At 44.1% G+C, this 21075-nt stretch overlaps 1 protein-coding gene across 3 annotated transcripts in view; it reads right to left on the bottom strand.

Moving 5' to 3' along the window:
* PTPN12 (protein tyrosine phosphatase non-receptor type 12) overlaps positions 1-21075 on the bottom strand; it is a 166057-nt gene that overhangs the window by 105473 nt on the left and 39509 nt on the right. The gene's annotated exons all lie outside the window — the stretch shown is intronic.

Genomic DNA, 21075 nt, shown 5'->3' with positions numbered 1-21075 from the left:
CCTCTTTCAATCTCTCCTGAGTAACAACTGTACTCAAACAATTAAAATATCTGGAACATTAAATGCTGCAAACAAAGTTCTACTTTAAACCCCTTAAAAATGAGATGTTACGGCCAGGAAGAAAAGGCAATGGACTACAGTTTCTCTTAAGAGGAAAAAACCCCACAACAATATTGCTTCACAAGGGATTGATCAGAGATCAAAATTTAAAAAGCACTTTAAGTAAAATAGAGGAAAGCTAACAAAAATAAATCAGTTAAGATTTCCAGGTAAGAGCATGGTGGTAAATACAACCAAGTCAGTGTTACCCAGGGAAACAAAGAGATTACATACATATATCCAGAGGAAAATCTAGTTGAGAGAAAGTTGAACCATTAATGCAAGGAGATTAATTGGCCCAAAACCAGATATTTAACTTTTCCCCCCTAAAGGTAACCTGCAAAGGATAAGAGTTGAACACATGCTGGGATTTTGTGCTTCTCTATGATGTGTAAAGATGACCTGAAGTATTAGAGGGTTTTCTGTGGGTTTTTGTTGTTGTTGTTTTTAAAATCCTTGGAAATTCAAATCTCCAGGAAGAACAGAAATATTTGTGGCGCCTTAGAGACGAAGATTATCAACTGCGAAACTGGTAGAATGACTTCACAAGTACCAAACAAGTAGAACCTGACTAAAGGGGAAGCAATTTTTATTCAGACTGCTTAAAACTCAATAGTTTTTATTAATATCTGATTAAGAAATGACTAAAACGCAAAGAGTTAGTTTAGATTCAATGATCTGCTCCTTCAATTATAAGTCTGAGAAAGACTACAAACAGCATTTGAGAACTGCAAGTCTTCCAGCAAAACCCTGGAAAACCTGACTTGATAGTCCTGCTATTTCAAAGACAAAAAATGGAGAAAATGTTTTGACAAACCTTGTGTCTTCTTTACACATCATGAAGTAGTAAAATGAAGTAACAATCTATCAGCTGGTTTTGATCAAACACTCTATGGTAGGCATACTTAGACTGAGGTTCAGAAGCTGAAAATGGCGCTTTAAATGTGTCTCCTGTGACTCTTTGCAGCACACATTAAAAACACCATGTGATTTAATTATTAATCTAAGTTATTAACCAAGCAGGATGCTTTTACGACATTATTAAACAACTAGAGAATACTTGGTCAGTTATTACTATGAAAAAATTACAAAGTTAATGGATGAAGAGAAAGCAAAAGAGATAACATAAATGGACTTTAATAGATAAGTTTTGCCCTCAACTCCAAGCAGAGTGAAGGAAAAGGAGACTTAAGTTTAAGTTAACCTTGCGTCCTATCTACATACAGTTTTCACTACAGGTAAGCACAAGCTTTCCTCATGTAGATGAATGTTCAGCAGACAGCTAGGTAGACATGAGTTTGCAATCATTTCAGAGTAAGTAATAATCCCTTCAGTACAGCTATACTGAAGTTGCAACTAGAATACTGTGTTTGGTTCTGAACACTAGAAATAGAAGGATCAACATATAAAAGGAAAGCTTAAAACAGCAAGATACACATACAACTTGACTACTACTAATCAACTTATAATGGCTAGGTTAAGGCTTAGCTGGGAGATAATCTACAGAGCCTAAGCATAAAAACCACACAAAAGCAGAGTAATTAAACACAAAATTTTCAAACTGTGGCCAACACTTGCACCTTTGTGATTTTTGGGGGGCAGGGACCATGCCTTTTTATACTTGCGCCTAAAACATTAAAAGATCTTCCAGAAAGAATAGTTAATATTAATAAAAAGTGCCAAATAAAGGACAACATAAATATGTAAATATTTAAATTATTTAAACACTTAAGCAAAAACTTACTTGGCATAAGGAAGTCATATACTTTAGGAATAACAGAGAGAGATGTATTAGACTATGGTATAGTTTCCCAAAGAAAGTAAGGGAATCATCTTTGTTTTGCTTATATAAAGCTAGACAAGATAAAACCACTAGTATATGTACAACGTGGAATGATCTTGGATTGGCAAAGTGGACTGCATGGTTTAATATAGTGGTTTTCAATCTTTTTTCATCTGTGGACTCCTACAAGTTTTTGAATGAAGGTGCAGACCCGTTTGGAAATCTTTTCAATCTGTGGCCACAGATTGAAAACCACTGTACTATAGTTTCATTTTCCAGAAACTGATACTACAGGTGGGGGTTGGGGGGAATCAATCCCCCCATGGCAAAATTGTTTTATAGCCAACTATAAAACTAGAGAGAAAATAAGCTCTCTGTCAGTATAGCCCAATGACAGAAGCAGTAAACTGAACCCTATGAACTATTGGCCTTGCTTAACAATATCTCTGTTCCTAACAACCTCCATTCCTCAGTAAGTTCTCAAATACTGTTTTTTGGTGATAAATCAAATGTGTTATGCATCCATTCTTAATACAATCTGCAGAAAAACCACATATTTAAATTGCCAGCTGATGGAAAAGTACTAGGACTACGCAGCAGGTCAGTGCCCACCCCTCTTGCAATTTGGATTCACGGATATGATTTAATTAATTCAAAAGTGGAATTAATTTCTATATTAAACACAGACAATGTACTAGGCACTGTCCAAATGTATGAAGACTGTCCCTGCCCCAAAGAACTCTCAGTCTAAGACACACAAGGGCGGCAAGGATGGTACAAATAAAAGCGTCAAAAATATATACTTGTTACGTTTCAAAAAGAATCCTAAATGCTGTCCCACTTCTGAATTGATCAAGTTAGTTAGTGATGAAGTGAGTCTGAGGAAGTATTTGAGGGAGGAAAGGATATTGAAAAAATGGTTACTCACCTTCTCGTAACTGTTGTTCTTCCAGAAGTGTTGCTCATACCCATCCAATTAGGTGTGTGCAGGCCTCCTGCACAGTCGGACAGTTTTCCCCCAGTAGCACCTGTCAGGTCAGCTGTGAAGCGCCCTGGAGTGGAGCCTTCACGGTGCTCAATATATGACCCTGCCGCCCCGGCGCCTCCTCAGTTCCTTCTTGCCAGCTACTTTGACAAAAGGGAAGGCAGGCGGGTTTGGAATGGATATAAACAGCACATCTTGAAGAACAACAGTTACGAGAAGGTGAATAACCATTTTATCATCATCATCTTTTACTCCCTCAAACTTACTTCATCACTAGCTAACTTGATCACTTCAGAAGTGGGACAAGTGATTGCTCCTATTGATTCCAATTAGGTGACACTCAAGCCTTACCTAGGCGGTGAGGTCAGAGTGATGGAATCGCTGATTGAAGCACCACTCTGCCGAAAGCTGCATCATCTCTGGCATGCCGGATGATGGTGTAATGAGAGGTGAACATATATACCGAGGACCAAGTTGCTGCCCTGCACATTTCTTGTATCAGGACCTAGGCTAGGAATGCCGCTGATGAGGCCTGAGCCCTCGTGGAGTTCATCAAAAGATCCAGGGCTGGTATTCTGACCAGCTCGTAGCACGTGTGGATGCATGACGTGATCCAGGAAGATATTCTTTGAGATGAGACCGGGAGACCTTTCATCCAGTCTGCCACCACTATGAATAACTGGTTCAACTTCCTGAATGGCTTAGTGTGCTCGATGTAAAAGGCTAGTGCTTGCTGAACATACAGGGAGTGCAGCCTCTGGTCACTGCTACTGGGATGAAGCTTAGGATAAAAAAACAGGCAGGAACGTGTCCTTACTAGTGTGGAAGTATGACACAATCTTAGGAAGAAAGGGCAGGTGAGGTCTGAGTTGCATTTTATCCCTGTGGAAAACCATATAAGGTGGGTCTGAAGTAAGTCCTTTACCTCAGACACCCTCCCTGCTGATGTAATCGTGACCAGAAAGGCTACCTTCCACGACAAAGAAGGGAGCAAGTTGCCAGCAAGTCAAATGGGGACCCCCATTAGCCTGAAGAGGACCAGGTTACGGTCCCACAAGGGAACAGGCTGTCTGATCTGGGGATGCAGGCGTTCCAGACCCTTGAGAAACTGACCAACCATAGGGTTGGCGAAGATGGAGCGTCCAGATGCTCCTGGGTGGAAGGCCGAAATAGCAGCAAGGTGTACCTTTATGGAGGACACTGCCAGGCCTTGCTGTTTCAGGTGTAGAAGGTACTCTAAGATGAGAGGTACAGGTGTCCGAAGAGGGGGTGTACAATGCTCAACACATGAACACGTAAATTTTTTCCACTTTGCCAGATGTGTGGCTTTAGTGGAGGGCTTCTTGCTGCTGAGTAGGACCACCCTTACTTGTTCTGAGCACAGAAGCTCCTTGGGGTTCAACCATGAAGCTTCCAAGCCATGAGGTGGAGGGACTGCTGGTCAGGGGATGAAGACGATCGTGGTCCTGAATGATCAGGTCAGGGAGGAGAGGCAACATGACCGGGGCATCCAATGACAGTTCTAAGACTGTGGTGTACCCATGTTGTTGAGGCCACACTGGTGCTACCAGACTTATCTCTGCCCTATCCCTGCAGACCGTGAGTAGGACCTTGTGCATGAGAGGGAACAGGGGAAAGCCAAAGAGCAGGCAGCTTCCCCAGGGCAGCAGGAATGCATCCATGATTGAGCCCTGGCTGAGTCTCTGGAAGGAGCAGGAAACTGGAAACTTTCTGCTGCTGATGAATGGCGAACAGATCAACCCGGGGAAACGGCCACCTTTGGAAGATGAGGTGTATGACATCTGTCTGGATGGACCACCTGTGATTGTGGAAGAACCTGCTGAGGTGGTCTGTCAGTGCGTTCTGAACTCCTGGTAGATGGGATACCTCCAAGTGAATGGAGTGGGCTATGCAGAACTCCCACAGAGGTAGGGCTTCCCGACATAGGGGAGAGGACTGGGCTCCATCCTGCTTGTTGATGTACATCATGGCAGTGGTGGTGTCAGTTAGAACTGCTACGCACTGACATTGTAGTTGGGCCTGAAAGGTCTGGCATGCTAGTCAAACAGCCCTCAGCTCCTTGATGTTGATATGGAGGGAGAGCTCATCCTGCAACCAAAATAACCTTTGTTTGGAGGTCTCCCAACTGCGCAGCCCCTCCCAGAGCTGATGAATCTATTACTAGGGACAAGGAAGCCTGAGGACTGTTGAAGGGGACTCCTTTGCACACTGTCTAAGGGTTGAGTCACCACTGAGTACCTTCCCTGGCACAGTGACCACTAAATTCAGGCTGTTGCATCCTGGGAGATAGGCCAAAGTGAGCCATGCCTGTAGAGGCTGGAGCCTCAGTCTGGCATATCGGGTCATGTAAGTGCAGGCTGCCATGTGGCTGAGGAGACTCAGGCATTCCCTTGCTATAGTGGTCGGGTATTGCCTGAGGCCTTGAATGATGTCCTCCGTGGATTGGAATCGGGACTCTGGCAAAAGTGCTCTTGCCTGAACAGAGTAACACCACCCCAATGAATTTTATTCTTTGGGTTGGTGCCAAGGTTGACTTCAAGTTAAGGAGACCCAGTCTCTTGAATGTGGATCTGACCAACCGGACTTGAGACTCTACCTGCCCCTGGTGTGGCCCCTGAGCAGCCAGTGGTCGAAATAGGGGTATACCTGCACCTGCCTCCAACGGAGGAAAGCAGCCACGATCGACATACACTTAGTGAACGCTTGGGGGCAGTTGAGAGGCTGAATGGAAAGACCATGAATTAATAATGTTTGCGGTCTACCACGAAGCACAGGAATCGCCTTTGTGCAGGCCGAATAGCTATATGGAAGTAGGAGTCTTTCATGTTGAGAGTGGTGTACCAGTCTCCCAGATCTACAGAGGGAATAATGGTGCCCAAGGAGACCATGTAGAACTTCAGCCTTACCATGAATTTGTTGAGGTCTCGTAGATCTAGAATAGGTCCGAGATCCCCCTTGGCTTTGGGTTTAGAAGGTATCGGGAATAGAATCCCTTTCCCTCTTAGCTCTCGAGGAACCTCCTCCACCACTCCCATGGCGAGGAGTGCCTGCACCTCCTGGATAAGGAGATACTTGTGAGAAGGGCCCCTGAAGACGGACGGGGAAATGGGGGTGAGAGGGAGGGTAGGAGCAGAATTGGAGAGAATATCCCACTTCTACTGTACGAAGAACCCAGCGGTCTGAAGTAATTTGGGACCAAGCACAGTAGAAGTAGGGCAGACGATTCAAGGAAGTTGGGGAAGGATCCGGAATTGAGGCTGGTGCGCCATCCTCAGGTGCACCTTCAAAAGGCCTGCTTTGAACCCAACGATGGCTTAGTCGGGCCTTGGCCCTGCCCAGGAGCGGGGTTTGAAGGCTTTCATCTGCCATTCCTGCTCCTTCTCCTATAAAAATCCTGCCTCAGTCAAGCAGGATAGGAGTGCTGCTGCTGCGGTTTGATATGTTTACGCTGGGTTGCCGGGGTGTACATACTGAAGGATTTCATTGTAGTCCTGGAGTCCTTTAGGCTATGCAGCCTAGAGTCAGTCTGCTCTGCAAACAGAACTGCCCCATTAAAGGCAGGTCCTGCATGGTCTGCTGAACCTCGAGCAGGAGTCCAGAGGCCTACAGTCATGAACTACACCTCATGGCAATACTGGAGGACAAAGTGCATGCTGTTGAGTCTGCAGCATACAGTGACACTTGTAAAGAAGTCTGTGCCACCACCCTGCCCTCCTCTGCTATCGCTCCAAACTCCTCCCTGGACTCTGTTGGCACTAGCTCCTTAAACTTGAACATCAAGTTCCAGGTGTTGAAGTTGTCTCTACTCAAAATTGCCTGCTGGTTGGCTATCCTGAGTTGCACTCTCCCTGTAGAATATACTTTGCGCCCAAATAAATCTAGGGGCTTGGCATCCCTGGACTTATGCTCAGAGGCCTGTTGTCCCTGCTGCTCCTTCTAGTTTACAGCAGCCACCACCAATGAGCAAGGCTGCAGGTGTGTGAAGAGGTATTCATACCCCTTAGATGGGACAAAATACTTCCTCTCCACACCCTTTATGGTGGAAGGGAGGAAGGCTGGGGTCTGCCAAATGGTCTTAGCATTGGCCTCTATAGTCTTGATGACAAGTAAAGCCACGCTCAATGGGCCTTCCAGGGCCAGGATGTTGACCATCTAGTCCTCTAATTCTACCACCTCCTTGGCCTGCAAGCCCATATTTCATACCAACTTGTGAAGGAGGTCCTGGGGGGCACAGCTGTCTATGGGGAGGCGGCCCAGAGACTGAGGTGCCTGCAACCTCCTTGTTCGGGGAGGATGACAAGGAGGCTAATCAGGAAACAGAGTCCTCCTGACCTCTTCATCTCCAGGGGAGACGAAGCTCACCTGGGTCAGGCTCAGGAACTGAGGTTGGTTCCAGAGGACGTAGAGTGACTGGCACCTCCTTGGCACCCCTAGGGGTGGGGCTACTGGCTGGTGCCTCCGGCACCCGCAATTCAGAGGTTGCTGAATGGGAACCCTTGGAGTGGGTGCCCTGGGCCTGGTCGTACGCCCACAGGGTCAAAAATGGCCACTGCCCTGGTCCCTACCACTGTGCAGACCTTGGCCCTGCCCCCACCTCAGGCTTTCCTTGGCCCAACTGGTGCCAGACCTGCTCTTGAGTATCTAGACTCTGTCTGCATGAGGCTGGGGAGCGGCGCTGCAATTAGGATCTGTGGGGGAATGTTGAACGGTGCCAGGATGACTGGTGCCGGGGGCAGCACTTGCTGCGCAACAGGGATCAGCATGAGGATCAGCACTGCGATTGCAAGTGGCATCGCTGAGGTATGGTGCATCACCAGTTTGCCTCGAGACGGTACCACACATTGCGGTACTGCAGTCTTGGCTCAAAGGAGACCACAGTGCCTTCATGCCAATGGGATCCCTCATGGCCTCAAAGGTGTCCAGTGTGGATGGCAATTCCACCTCCTCGATGACCTGGCTTGGAGAGTCCAATGGCACCAGACTAAACAGTCCCTCTTGTGGGGCCAAAGTTGACAGTGCCGACTCCAAAAGTATCCAGCCCTGGATGCTCCTCTCTGGGATGTGGCCGGCTCCAAAGGGGTGGGTCTCTGAGTTGGAGATCCACTTCTCCCCTGCTTCCGGTGTTGCTTCTGTGCCAGTGCTGCGGGTCTCTCCCAGAGTTCATCTGCAGTGCTGCTTTTACCACTGCCACTGGGGCGCTGTGCACCAATGAGCTTGGTTCTGGGTCCTGCCGTGCTGATGTAGATTGCAGTTTAAGTGCTGCCTCCATAAGGAGCTGCTTGAGGCGAAAAGCTCCCTCCTTTTTTGTTCTGGGGCGAAACCCTTTACAAATCCTGCACTTGTCTGCTTGGTGTGCTTCCCCCAGACACTAAGCAACATTGGCAAAGGCTTGTTGCAGGACTTGAACCCCTGAGACGTAAGGATGTATGTCCCCCAAGGAGAACACAGTTGGTGTGGAGGGTAAACCCCCCAGCCCAACAGTTAACTAACTACTATAACTAAGAACTAACTAAAAACTAATCAACTACAAAATACAAACAGTCCGAATCAGAAGGTAGGGGAATGTGGAGAGCTTGCCAAGCAAGATGCCACAGTTCCAATGACCGTCACTGGTGATAAGAAGGACCCGAAGAGTCACTGGGTCGGCAGAGTCATATCGAGTGCCATGAAGACACCACTCCAGGAAGCTCCACAGCTGACCTGACAGATGCTGCTAAGGGAAAAACTTTCCGATGACTGTGCACGCGGCGCATGCACACTTAATTGGAAACAATATGAGCAATCGCTCGAAGAAGAAAGGCCTTCAGTGTATATGGGACAGACTGGTAGAGAGCGCAATGACATGAGAAGTGAACTAATGCAGTAGTCCCAAGATGGACTTCTGTGATGTGGATGAATACACATAAAAACCAACAACAGATAAACAAGGAGGGGCAGAGTTATGAAAGCCTTTGAAGGCAAGGAAAAACTTCTATTTAATGCTTTGGAAAAGAAGAATCCAGTGCAGGGACTCAAATATGGGGGTAGCAGTCAGAAAAGCAGGGTTAAAAGAGAATCTTAGCTGCTGAGTTTTGAATGGACTATAAAGGGGAAGATTAGGGTGTCTGAGACCAAAAAGAGGAGGATGTTGCAGTAGTCAAGATGGGAGATAGAACCTGCACTAAAGATTTAGCTGTAGAGCCAGAAAGAAAACGTAAGGTCTTGGAAAAGCTTTGTCAGAACATAACAAAATTAGGATATAGCCTGAATGTGTTATGTACGGGAGGTGGGAGTTGGAGGATTTCCAGATTACAGGCCAGAGGAAACAAACATAGGAGGATGTGGGCAGTGAGAGGAAAGGGTCAGTTTGGACCAAGTTTAAGTTGATGGCAAGACATTCAGGAAGAGCTATCAGAGGAATAGGCTTTATGCTAATTAAAACAACTGTTCACAATACACAGCAGCATGTATTTTTGGGACAAATTAGTAAAACTGCCAAATTACTTCCCTGAAAATTTCAGAGATGAAATAGCAGAGATATTACAGCTCAAAAGTCTGTGCTTTCACAGACAGCATGCACCTTGCACAACACTCACGTGCACTCTACTGGCAGTTCTGGTGTTACAAGCCTTTCATTTATATACACTATACAACTCACATAATTTTTGACAAGTATATTTTTAAAAGGCAATTGGAAATTAGCACGCAGTTCTTTAAAATTAAGACAAATCATTCTAAAGGGTCTGTAAAACTAAGTTCCATTCTAGTTAGAAATGCTGCATAGACTAATTCTGCTTATTCACTGTATCACAGAAGTGGTTTGCGGGACAGTGACAAACCCTTACCACATATGGCAGTGGAGGGGGTGTTCTTTTGACTGGAACAATTGAGTGTTAGAAATACACTTCCTGCTTTCATAATGGCTGAAACTCAGCATTGTGAATTGTTGAAATTCTACTCAACTGCATCCTTCAAAGTTGCTTCAGAAAAACCTTGGGGTCTGTTTGGCTTTATTTATTTATTAAGTCTTAAGTTAATATATGGACTGCCACTACAGTAAGTCAACAATTCAGTCAGTCTGAGAGAGCAGAATCTGTCACTTTTGCAGCCATCTTATTTTATTTATTGGTTATCCAATTCCCACTAAAAACCTGCAATAGAGGCACATTGCTCAATACCACACAAGATACATATTCATACAAACTTCTCTTTCGCAGTGTATGTGCAGAAATATTTTAGCATGTTTTCCATATGCTGCCTATCTAGGCTTAAAGAACATCATTTAAAAAACTGAATATTTACTTAGAATCAACTGACCCATTATGCCTCCTTCCTGAGCCTCCATCATAAGGGCAAGTATTCAGCAGATGCTTACATAAGCAATAGTGACATGTCACTATGGCCTTGTCTACACTAGCAGTTTGCAGCAAGTATTCCCCTGTTGCTTAACCACCTGTGAAATTCTAGGGGTGACCAAAATGCTGGGAGAGTTAACAGATAGGGTTCAAGCAGTTACCATTGTTTTGACTAGACTTGCTTTGAGCAGCTTTTGATAACATGGTGGTAAAATACCAGCTCTTAGTCTATGCTATGGATCCCACCATTTTGTCACACACAGATGTATACTGTTGTAGTGCAACAAAAGGGGATTTTAAGAAGTTCAGTGTAGATGCACAGTGCAAGACAATGTGACTTTTCTAACAACCATGCAGAAAAACCAATACGGAAATCAAAGTTTGCTTCCATCTATCAGGTTGCCTTCATCAAGAATCTAAAACTATGTCAGTGTCCTACCTTTGCAAAAGTTATTTCTTCACAACCTACCCAAAGCATCAGAACACACATACACACAGAGATACCTAAAAAAGTATCTCTCTTCCAGCATAAGCTTCATAAGACTGCTTTTCCCACCATAAGCTTTACTCTGTACCGCTATTTCAAATATGCGAAAAGGACTCAGTGTACTGTATTCAGCTACCCCTTTACCGACAGTATTTAAAAAAAAAAAATCTCACTCTGCCTTCAGGCAGCATGTTTACCACTTTTTCAAATATGGAGGAAACAAACTTTAAGGTATTGTATCAACCAAAATCTAGTCAATTAAAAAAAAAGTTCAAGGTAGTTTCAGGCATCATATTTGTACCTAGATCCCCTATCAATTTTTATGGTTTCCAGAGTCATTTTCTTATGAAGCACTTTTCATCTTTTGCTTTGGGAAACTACTAGAAGTCTTGTCAAAATTCGTGGCATAGGTAAAGAGATATAGACAAAACTCTAATTTTGAAATTGGCTGTGTCACATTAACACTAGCTCCTGACAGTGCTTGAAAATGCCCCTACTTGGGGTAAACAGGAATCTTTCCCAGCTAGGGCTATTAGCCTCTGAATAATTCAAAATTGCAAAACAATACTTCTAGCCTTCATGGCTAAAGGAAATGTAAAGCCCAATATAACCAATGCAGTGACATCTCCCTAAATCAGCAAAAGAAACAGCTCCAATGTTACTGCAGCCCTTGGCAGTAATGTGGTGACTTCCGTTGTTGGGAGTAGATTGGCTGGGGAAGAGTCTGTACACATGGCGACTGTCATTTCCCTACTGGAATTGAGGGGATCCCCTCCACATAAGCAGAGGTGCGTGTATGTGTGTATTGGGGCCTTATGTCCCACAGCAAAAGATTCAGGAGGGAGGGGCTGTTGCTGTCAAAATTCCAGCAATGAGTCATTGCAAGGGTGGTGGTACCCATAATCCACACACCAGAGTCCTCCGCTAGAGTGACAGATGGGTGTGAACACCACTCTTAGTCTTCAAATTAGTCAGGTCCTCCCTGCTCCTCAGCCTGCTGCTCCTTATTGTGAGGAGGCCAGACACCAGTCCAGGAAAGCAGAGCTTTAGCCTCCACCGCCACAGTAGACAGCACAGTGTGAGGACCAGCATAAATGATTTTAGGGGCTGTCCATCATTAATATACTGGAGGCAATGTCATTTCACTAGGGCAGCCCAACATTAGAGGATTTAATCTGTGCTATGGCTAATCAGCATAAACTGACTTGGTGTTTTGGAGGAAGCAGGATTAATCAGGGTCTCAGAATTCAACCAGCAGTAGACTATGGGTCTTTGCATCCGAACAGTGGTATCACACAACCAGCAGGTGTTCAGGCAAGGGTGCAGGCAGGACATGGAACACCACTTTAATTCAGGTTGGCATGTAGGCCTAATTCTTGGACAAATTCTTCAAGTCCTGCCCCCAAAATAGAAAATAAATGGGGCATATCTGATTGACGAGCACATTGTTGCTTTTTACTATTTATATAGGCAGAGTCCTGTGGCACCTTATAGACCAGGGGTCCGCAACCTGTGGCACACAAGCCAATTTTGCCGGCCGGGTCCCGGACGCCTGCCCTGCTCAGCATCCTGCCAGCCTGGGGTTCCGTTCACTCAGCCGGCAGGAGGGACCAGGACCCCAGACCAGCAGCAGGCACGTCCCCCGGTTTCCCCCTCACCATGCTCAAGTTCTGCGGCTCCTGGGAGTGAGAGGCGCAGGGCCCTGAGCCTGCTGTGGGAGGGGCGGCAGCAGCAGCAGCTCACACTTCAGGGAGTTGCAGAGCCAGGGTGCAGTGAAGGGAGGGAGCTGAGGGGTGCACAGGGACCGCTGCCCACATGCATCCACTGCAGGAGCCCCTCCACCCCAGGGGGAGGGCACCGGGCCGCAGCCCAGGAAGCACCCCCCCCCGGCTCCCCTCTCATCACGCTCAGGTTCTGTGGTTCCCGGAACTGAGAGCCACCGCCGCTACCCCTCCCGCAGCTCCCCACCTCTATCTGCCTCAGCACTCCACATGGAGTTTTGCCTCCACATGGAGCCAGTATCTGACCGGCATGGGCATAGTAAGTGGAGTCCTGGGAGGGGCAGTCAGGGAATAGGGGGAGCATTGGATGGGTCAGGAGTTCTGGGGGTCCTGTCAGGGGGCGGGGAGTGGTTGGATGGGGCGTGAGAGTCCCGGGGGTCTGTATGGGGCAGGGGTGTGGATAAGGGCTGGGGCAGTTAGGGTGGGGGGCGTATCTCAGGAGGGGGTAGTCAAGGGACAAAGCAGGGGGTTGGGGGTTCTGACGGGGGCAGTTGGGGTGGGAAGTGGGGGAGGGGGCTAGGGTAGGGCTCTCCTCTCTTTTTGATTGTTGAAATACGGTAACCTTAGGCAAGGGGGAGGAAGCCAGGAGGGGCGCATGGGGGCTGGCACCCACATACATCCACTGCAGCCTGCAGGAGCCCCCTGGGGGGTGCCAGGCCACAGCCTGGGTGGGGGGGGGTTTACGGCTGCTCCCCTCTAGCGGCACTGCTGCCTTTGCAGGGCTGCTGCCCCCCTTCACTGCATCGGCTCCTCCATGGCTGGGGCTTGCTGCTGCTGCTGCAAGCGGGATGCTCTGGCTCTCCGGAAGGCGGATCCTCCCTGCCGAGCTGCTGCCAGGCTTGGGCCGCTACAAAGCCAGTAAGTGGACTCAGGGCAGGGGCGGGAAGGCTCGCAGGGGGGCGGTGCACCATCCAGCGGTGTTCAGGGGGCAAGGAGGGGCTTAGGGTGCAAAACATCCTTGCACTGGCCCTGCCCCAGGTGGTGCATGCACCCCAGGTTAAGAACCACTGCACTCAACTGATAAGATCTGCATTTTAATTTAATTTTAAATGAAGCTTCTTGAACATTTTAAAAAACGTGTTTACTTTACATACAACAATAGTTTTAGAAGGTCTCTCTCTCTAAGTCTATAAAACGTTAAAATGTATTACCGGCACGCAAAACCTTAAACTAACATGAATAAATGAAGACTCGGCACACCACTTCTGAAAGGTTGCTGACCCCGGTTATAGACTAACAAACGTACTGGAGCATAAGCTTTTGTGGGTGAATATCCACTTCAAACAGTAAAAGTACTATGTAATCTCCTCATTTCCAACCTAAGTAGCATAAGGCATGGCTAACTCAAAAACAAAGAAAATCCACCTCATATTGGTTATGTCCCTGAAGTTGCCTAGCACTATTCCTTTCTGAAAAGGTGTGCCACCTCTGACTATGAAGAATTACAATTACAGCACAGGCTATTTTTTTTTAAAAATAAAATAGGAGCCTACTTTGTGGTGCTGTGGGAAAAGCATAAAGGGAAGCCAATTAAGAGGTAAATCCCTTCTTTTGTTGGGTCCCAAGTTCATTTTTCCAGACAGTGGTTCTCACTTTTTTCCCCGCTGACCACTTGAAAATTGCTGAGGGTCTCAGCAAACCACTTAATGATCTTTCCCAATGTTGTTTGCACTGTTAGCTAACTATTGTAAAGCACTTTGGATAAAAACGCTATATAAAAATTTAAAAAAAAAAAAACCAAAAAAAAACCCACTTAATTTGTTTTGTTCTACGAATAAAAGCACACAACTCATATTTTAATATTAATAGCTTTACCTTTCTAATATGAGGGATATGCCTTCTCTCCCCCACTGCGGCAGCCCCCCGAACTGGGACTGGGAAGGAGGGGGTCTGTCCAGGTGCCGCCCAGGCGTGCACCTGAGAAGGAACCATCCGCGGATCACCTGAATGGAGCTCGCAAACCACTGGTGATCCACAGACCACAGTTTGAGAACCTTTGTTCCACGAGGAACAGGTAAAATACAGGTGCCTGCCAGGACAGCAGAAAACGTATTAAATGAAAAACATACACTGGAGACAATTATTTCCCACTGCTCATAGCCTACCCTTCTCTGCAAAAGAAAACACAATTCACTAGGTAACAAGAGATTAAGAGATCTGCATAGCTCTAACAGGACAGGATTTAGTCATACCAAAGAGCAGTTTTACATATGGTAGTGCTATCAAGAACTGGACTACTTAAGTCACCCTTCTTTATGCGTTCTGCAACCCTTTTTCCTGTGACTATTTCTCTATGCTACTTGCATATGGTCCTGTAAACAGAAGCATCATTTTTCCAACAGCAGCATCACTCAACTGACATGCAATGCCAGTGAAAACCTGTAAGAAAAGGCTCATGTAAATGAACAGAGTCAGGATATGGTATTCCAGTAGAATCCCACTGACTAGCATTTTTGCCAGGAAGACACACTAGCATATCTACAGCTAGCAACATTGCCATGATTTCTGAATCACGGTTTGACCTCACTACAACTGTAGCTATACCAGGTTCAGCACTGCTTCAAAATTTACCCTTTGCAGACACACAATGCCAACAACGAATAATTATACTGGTGTAGACAAGGCCACGGTAGGTTACAGAATTCTGTGAATTAGCAAATAAGTTTTAAGAATAAAGCAACATCACAAAACTCAGTTTGCTGAATTTGACAACTGTAGTTTAGTTTTAATCCTGAAAATATGTGGCATTATACAAGTAATGAAGCCTCAGCTATATATAAATGTATGCATATATAACATAAGGGGGGAGTGGGAGGAAATCACACTTGTATAATCTGATTTCAACTTCCTGACCACAGCTCATACTATTACTGAAGCAAGGTAATTTTTATTGCATTGTAATAAATACAGCAGACTCTATGATATAAGTCAACTAGCACAGTAATTTCAGTTAAGTTACTTGAGAGTACTCTAGCACAGTTACACAGTGTACTAGGTAAGGATAACAGCATTTCCATTATGTCAACTATTTTCAAACTGTTTACACTGTGTTGCTCTGGGTTAAAGGATGGCAAAGAAGGTCTCAGGGCAAGAGCAAAAAAAGCATTTTAAAATCAACAAACCAAATTATAGGTTCCCTAACAGACTAGCTGCTTTGAAGGAATTTTGTAATAGTTTGTTTAAAATTTAGTTACAGAGATAAGCCTGAAAAGGTATGCTTTGTTGCTGTGCAAATTAAAGAGAGATCACGTTTTCAGATTCCTACAATACATTAACACCCAAAGCAAGGCAAGAATAATGCAAGCTTCAACCTACACCCTTGCTTGGACCATAAACTTAAAATTTACTACATATGTTCTTTCCCTCCCATGGCACGATCCATTAACAGCACCAAAAACTGCTTTGGAAAATATGTTTGAAGACAATTTGCTGTCTAATGCTTTGTAAAATATCTAATATTTAGAGACTTGAAGTGTAGTTACTTTTCTCTGAAGCATGCATGGTAAAGGCAAAGGTCCTATTAGTCACACCTTTACTAAAGTAGTGTGGTTATCAAAAGAGGGTAACCCTTTAACAAAACTGAATAAGTCTTATCAAAGCCTTTTGCAACAGCCTCTAATTTTTGACATATATTTACTATTCTGAAAATGAATGCTCGTTATTTTAAAAGTAGCAGGTGCCTTATGGAACAGTATTAAAGTGCACTTGTTGATTCAGGTTTTATGTATCTCCATTTTTATCAAAGAGGAATTGTGTGTAAAAACAGGACCTTTGTTTTTATATATTTGTTTCAAGTACTAACAATTTAATTTATTCTCTTCATATACAACTTTATCAATACAAAATGTTAAATAATTACTGATACATATTACTCACCTGAGTAATCCAAACTGGATACTTTGGAAACATAAGGTATGTTACAACTTAATTTCCCATTATATAACCTTAATAAATAATAATAATAAGAGATATACCTAACTCCTAGAACTGGAAGGAACCTCGAAAAGGTCAAGTCACCCCCCTGCCTTCACTCGCAGGACCAAGTACTGATTTTTGCCCCAGATCCTTAAGTGGCACCCTCAAGGATTGAACTCTCAACCCTGTGTTTAGTAGGCCAATGCTCAAACCACTGAGCTATACTTCGCCAATTTTCTTGAGTAATAATGAAAGATACTGCAGTATTATACTTAAATAAAACTGTTTTAAAAGTTTGCTATTAACTTATTTATAAATTGCTTAGGCATTTAAAAAAGCCAAGGGGCTGAAATGCTCAACAAACAGGGACGTATGGAGTCTCACTTCTAACGGGCTTCAAATTCACTGCAAATTCAGCTCCAGTCAGTAATTTAAGTTCTTTCCATGTGATGGCTGTTGGTAGCTCGTGAAAGGGGTTGGTGACCCAGTCCAGTTCTCAGTGGACAAGCATTAACATCAAGTGTACACAACTGCATACTTCGTTAGCAGTCTTCGGCAGGGGTACAAAGGACTGAATGGCCATAAAAGCTGATCAACTTTCTGAGCCCTTTTCTGCAGGGTTGACGCGTGCTAGCAAGACAGTATGGGAAAGGTGTATAGCCACTACAGAACAGGTATAGTTCAGACACATAGATGCCCTCAATTTCCAAGGCTATCAATCCAGCATCTTTCAATCATGTCACCTTTGGTGAGTAATTGCACATTTTATTACTGCGACCGCTGTCTTTCCCCTTCCCAATCTCTGTCACTCTTTTGCTCTTCATTTCATCATGTATGAAGTTAGGCAGTAAAGTTCTTTCAGAAAAGATATATTGTGTAATTAATATGTACCCTCAGGCAACTATTACCATTTTGTTTAATGCAAGATAAATCCTGTGTCTTAAATTCTCCCTTATCAATAGAAATTCCAAATGGTCTTCCTGTTTTCTTATGCCCTGGAACAGGCTGTTTCACAAGTGTTTGCTTTTAACCCCATTTATACTAAAAAGCTTTGTAACAAATGAAAAAGCTTTACAACAAATTGCTAGAATGCACTGAGCTTGCAACACATTGCCTTGTCTCTAAACATCTTGTTAGTTTTACAAAGGTTAGGTGGTAGCAATGAACTGGTACAAGTTCTTTATATCACGTCCAGCAAAAAGGCAGTTTCTCCCAAATGTTGACAGGAAGCTGCAAGTGTTCAACATACAGTTGTACTAAAAATGTGCTGCCTCACATTTGGAAGTTACCAGAAAACCCTTACCTCCAGCTACTGAGCCTGGCAGTAGAGGACAAGAGCTTCTGGAGTCCTCAAATACACTGTACATCTGTGGTTATGAAGCAGGCTGTTTATGGATGTTTACCAAAAAAAATACTGCTGCATGAACATTTTAACTGTTGCAAGAACAAGACAACCCAGCAACTGTTTCCTTGTTTGGTGCATGACATTAGACCATCCAAAACCTCATGGTATTTAAAACAGACCCAACTAGGCATTGACACTAACACCTCGGAGGGTGCGTCTAAACTAAACTATTGGTTTTCAACCTTTTCTCATTTGTGGACCCCTAAAAAAATTTCAAGTGGAGGGGAGGACCCCTTTGGAAATGTTAGGCCATAGACCACAGGTTGAAAGCCACTGGTCAAGACTAGGCAAAGTGGTCAAGATTTAGCTAAAACATTTTACCCAACCATGCCATTTTCCTAGTGCAGATTCAGGTTAACACTTTGTGGCTGGCCACTGCCCAGAGTAGGCTTCCCCGAGGGTGTACAGTGACCAGCTAAATGGCATGCATCTATGCTAAGGGAAAAGTAGAGATTATGCTGTGATTAGATAACACACGTTTGCAAGCCTTAAACACTGCCTTGTCTAGCCTAAGCAAATCTGGAGTTAAGTAGTGTGCTAGGTGGTGATGTTCATAGAAAGGAAGCAAGTATACACGTTTGATGCTATTGTTTGGCTGGAAAAATGTTTCTGCAAGACTTAATTGGTCATCAATACATCGATACATTAAATACATTTTAAAAGCTATGGGGACAAAGTGCTTATACAGAAAGAGTTATATTTACTATGTACTTTAATCCCATATTTACTTTCTACTTAGCTGCTCAAAAAGTAGTTTATCTGTAGCACACCTAAGAAACAGTTACACCAATAAATAATGAGCAACGGCTACAATAAGCACTAGTTCAGTCAAAACTGTTTGATCATCATGTACAAGCAACATTCCACCTCCAATATTTTCAGAGGAAACTATTCACCTTATCCAAATGAATTTTATTCTATTCAGGAGTTTATAGTACAATCATCCTACTAGCTGAACATCTAGTAAGAGCTACAGAGTAAAAATATTAGGCAGCAGAAGAGGAAAGACTAGAATTCATTTTATACTGTCTCCCGCTCTCCCTGGAGCATTTCCCCTAGGCCAAAGTGTGTGAGTATGCGGTGTTGTAGCTGACAGCTAGCAATATATCATTAGGAATTGGTAGATAATAGTGTCCTAACCATGTGAATGACATTAATACATTTCACCATGGTCAAACACCACATGTTCCTAAATTGTATATTACTTTTGACCTCATCTTAAATTGCTTTGTGGACCATTCAAAAACCAAAAATCAGGAAACATCACTGTGGCAATTACTGCAAGTGTTTACATGGGAAAAAAAAAAACCAACAACTTACTTACATTTCAAGTATTCATTCAAGTATACATTTCAAATTACCGCATTTCAAGCTGTCTAATGTAACAAGTTTTCATGTTCCTGAAAGTTAATCGTAAGTGTCTTCTTTTTCTCTGTATTTCATCTCCCACTCCTACCTGTTCTGTTATTCACATGTACTTTTTGATATTTGCTCCCTTTCTCCTCCAATTCCTCTTCCTTGCCCATCACAGCCCACTTATGGGCACCCAAACCTAATAGTAAGAGCCAGAGTCCGCAGTTATGAGACAGGAGTCAGACGGGTTAGGCTACTGGGATATCAGAAGTGGGAGACAAACTGGAGATCTGAACCATGGATCAGGCGAGGTCAGGATACCAGGTCAAAGACAACAAACAAACGGGAGCTCCAGAACCACCAATCAGACGCCAAGAGCCAAGCCGAGTCAAGATGCCAAGAAATTTCAAGCAGCAGGAAGCACAAGGTACACAATTCAGAGCAGGATAGAGCCAGCTGTTTGGACACCTTCCTGTTCCTGCTGCTAGCTTCAGTAGAGTCAATCAGCTGCTCTGGGACTCTGGCAATCTGCTCTCACGAGTAGAGCCTCATACTGTGGTTGGGCTTCATGGGACCCAGGTAGGCCACTGTCAGCAAGCTGCCAGGTGGAGGATTGGGATGTTCCTACTCCTAAGAACCCTGTAGACTTGGGTTCAAAACCCATGGGTCATGACACCCCCTACTGAAGACCTTTCCTTCACATCCTTTTGGCTCTTTCTACACAAAGTTTTTCAAAGAAGCCTTCACGTGGCACAGTTCCACCAGTTGTAGGAAAAGTGGGAGTATTCCTAAACAGCACTCTTACAGCTACCTGAAAAGATCTAATCTGGATGATCTGCTTGGTCCTTGGGGACATTTGACCTGGTTATCAAAAAATATTGGTGTTTCCTACTTATTATGTATTGTCCATTTACCTGTCAATGGAGGCCCAGGCCTACAAAACATCTTTCAATAAGAGCGACCTCAACTAAAAAAGCTAAGGTTTTGGAAAAACTCAAGTAGGATTTGTATAGATAGGGCTGGGAGTATATTTAAATCAGGAAGCGTTACAACTCATCTGCTTCTGTGTCCAAGCTTTTATTTCTGATTATAGCAACCCCTAGAGCTCATTCAAAGCAGTTATTCCCTTCACCTCCTCCAATAATCTTGTATACAGTCCAGTTTTGGCCTCTGGATGCTCAGTAGTGACATGGTAATATGACTGACTGCATGTTAGATATAATTATGGTCATATTAGACACTAAAGGGATTTCATTAAAGAATGGCTCATTTGATTTCAGAGCGCATGTCGAAGGATACATATTTGTTATTCCAAAAGTGGGCTTGAATGCTCAATAAAATGCTTTACCAATTTTATTTTAGAGCTCAGGATTTACTAACCACTCCTGAAATAGTGTAAACAACCAATACTAGCACTGCCCCATTCCCAGCTGATTTTATGAACAACCTGTCGTGTCTGAAAAATGCTCAGTTACCCCCTTATAAAATTCCAACAGTGTCACACTTCGACCTCTCCAGACTTCAGTGCAGCAAGAATACTTATGATACTGTCAAATGAATTTCAGTAAGAGTACTTCTATGCAACACCACACACACACACACACACACACACAAAATAAAGAAATCAGATTTATATAGTAGGGAATATAATCTGAAAAGCAATTAAGGGGTAAAAGATGGTCTCACATAGAAAATACAGCTTTTTATCTTAACTGGACAAAACATGCTTAAAATTATTTTTACCCCTTCCTTGAGACTCTGCCTGGAAGCCAAGGAATGTGCTTGTTATAAATGGCCCTTTATAACTGAGCTCAATAGCATTTTAGATCCAGAGAGAAGTAGCCTCATTAAAAGAGAAACTTGTACCAAGACTTCAACTGTAATAACCCCAACTAATAATCAGCACAATATT

This window comes from Gopherus evgoodei, chromosome 1 (genome assembly GCF_007399415.2).
Source record: "Gopherus evgoodei ecotype Sinaloan lineage chromosome 1, rGopEvg1_v1.p, whole genome shotgun sequence".
In the NCBI taxonomy this organism is placed as follows: domain Eukaryota; kingdom Metazoa; phylum Chordata; order Testudines; family Testudinidae; genus Gopherus; species Gopherus evgoodei.
This window is presented reverse-complemented; position numbering and strand designations above follow the sequence as displayed.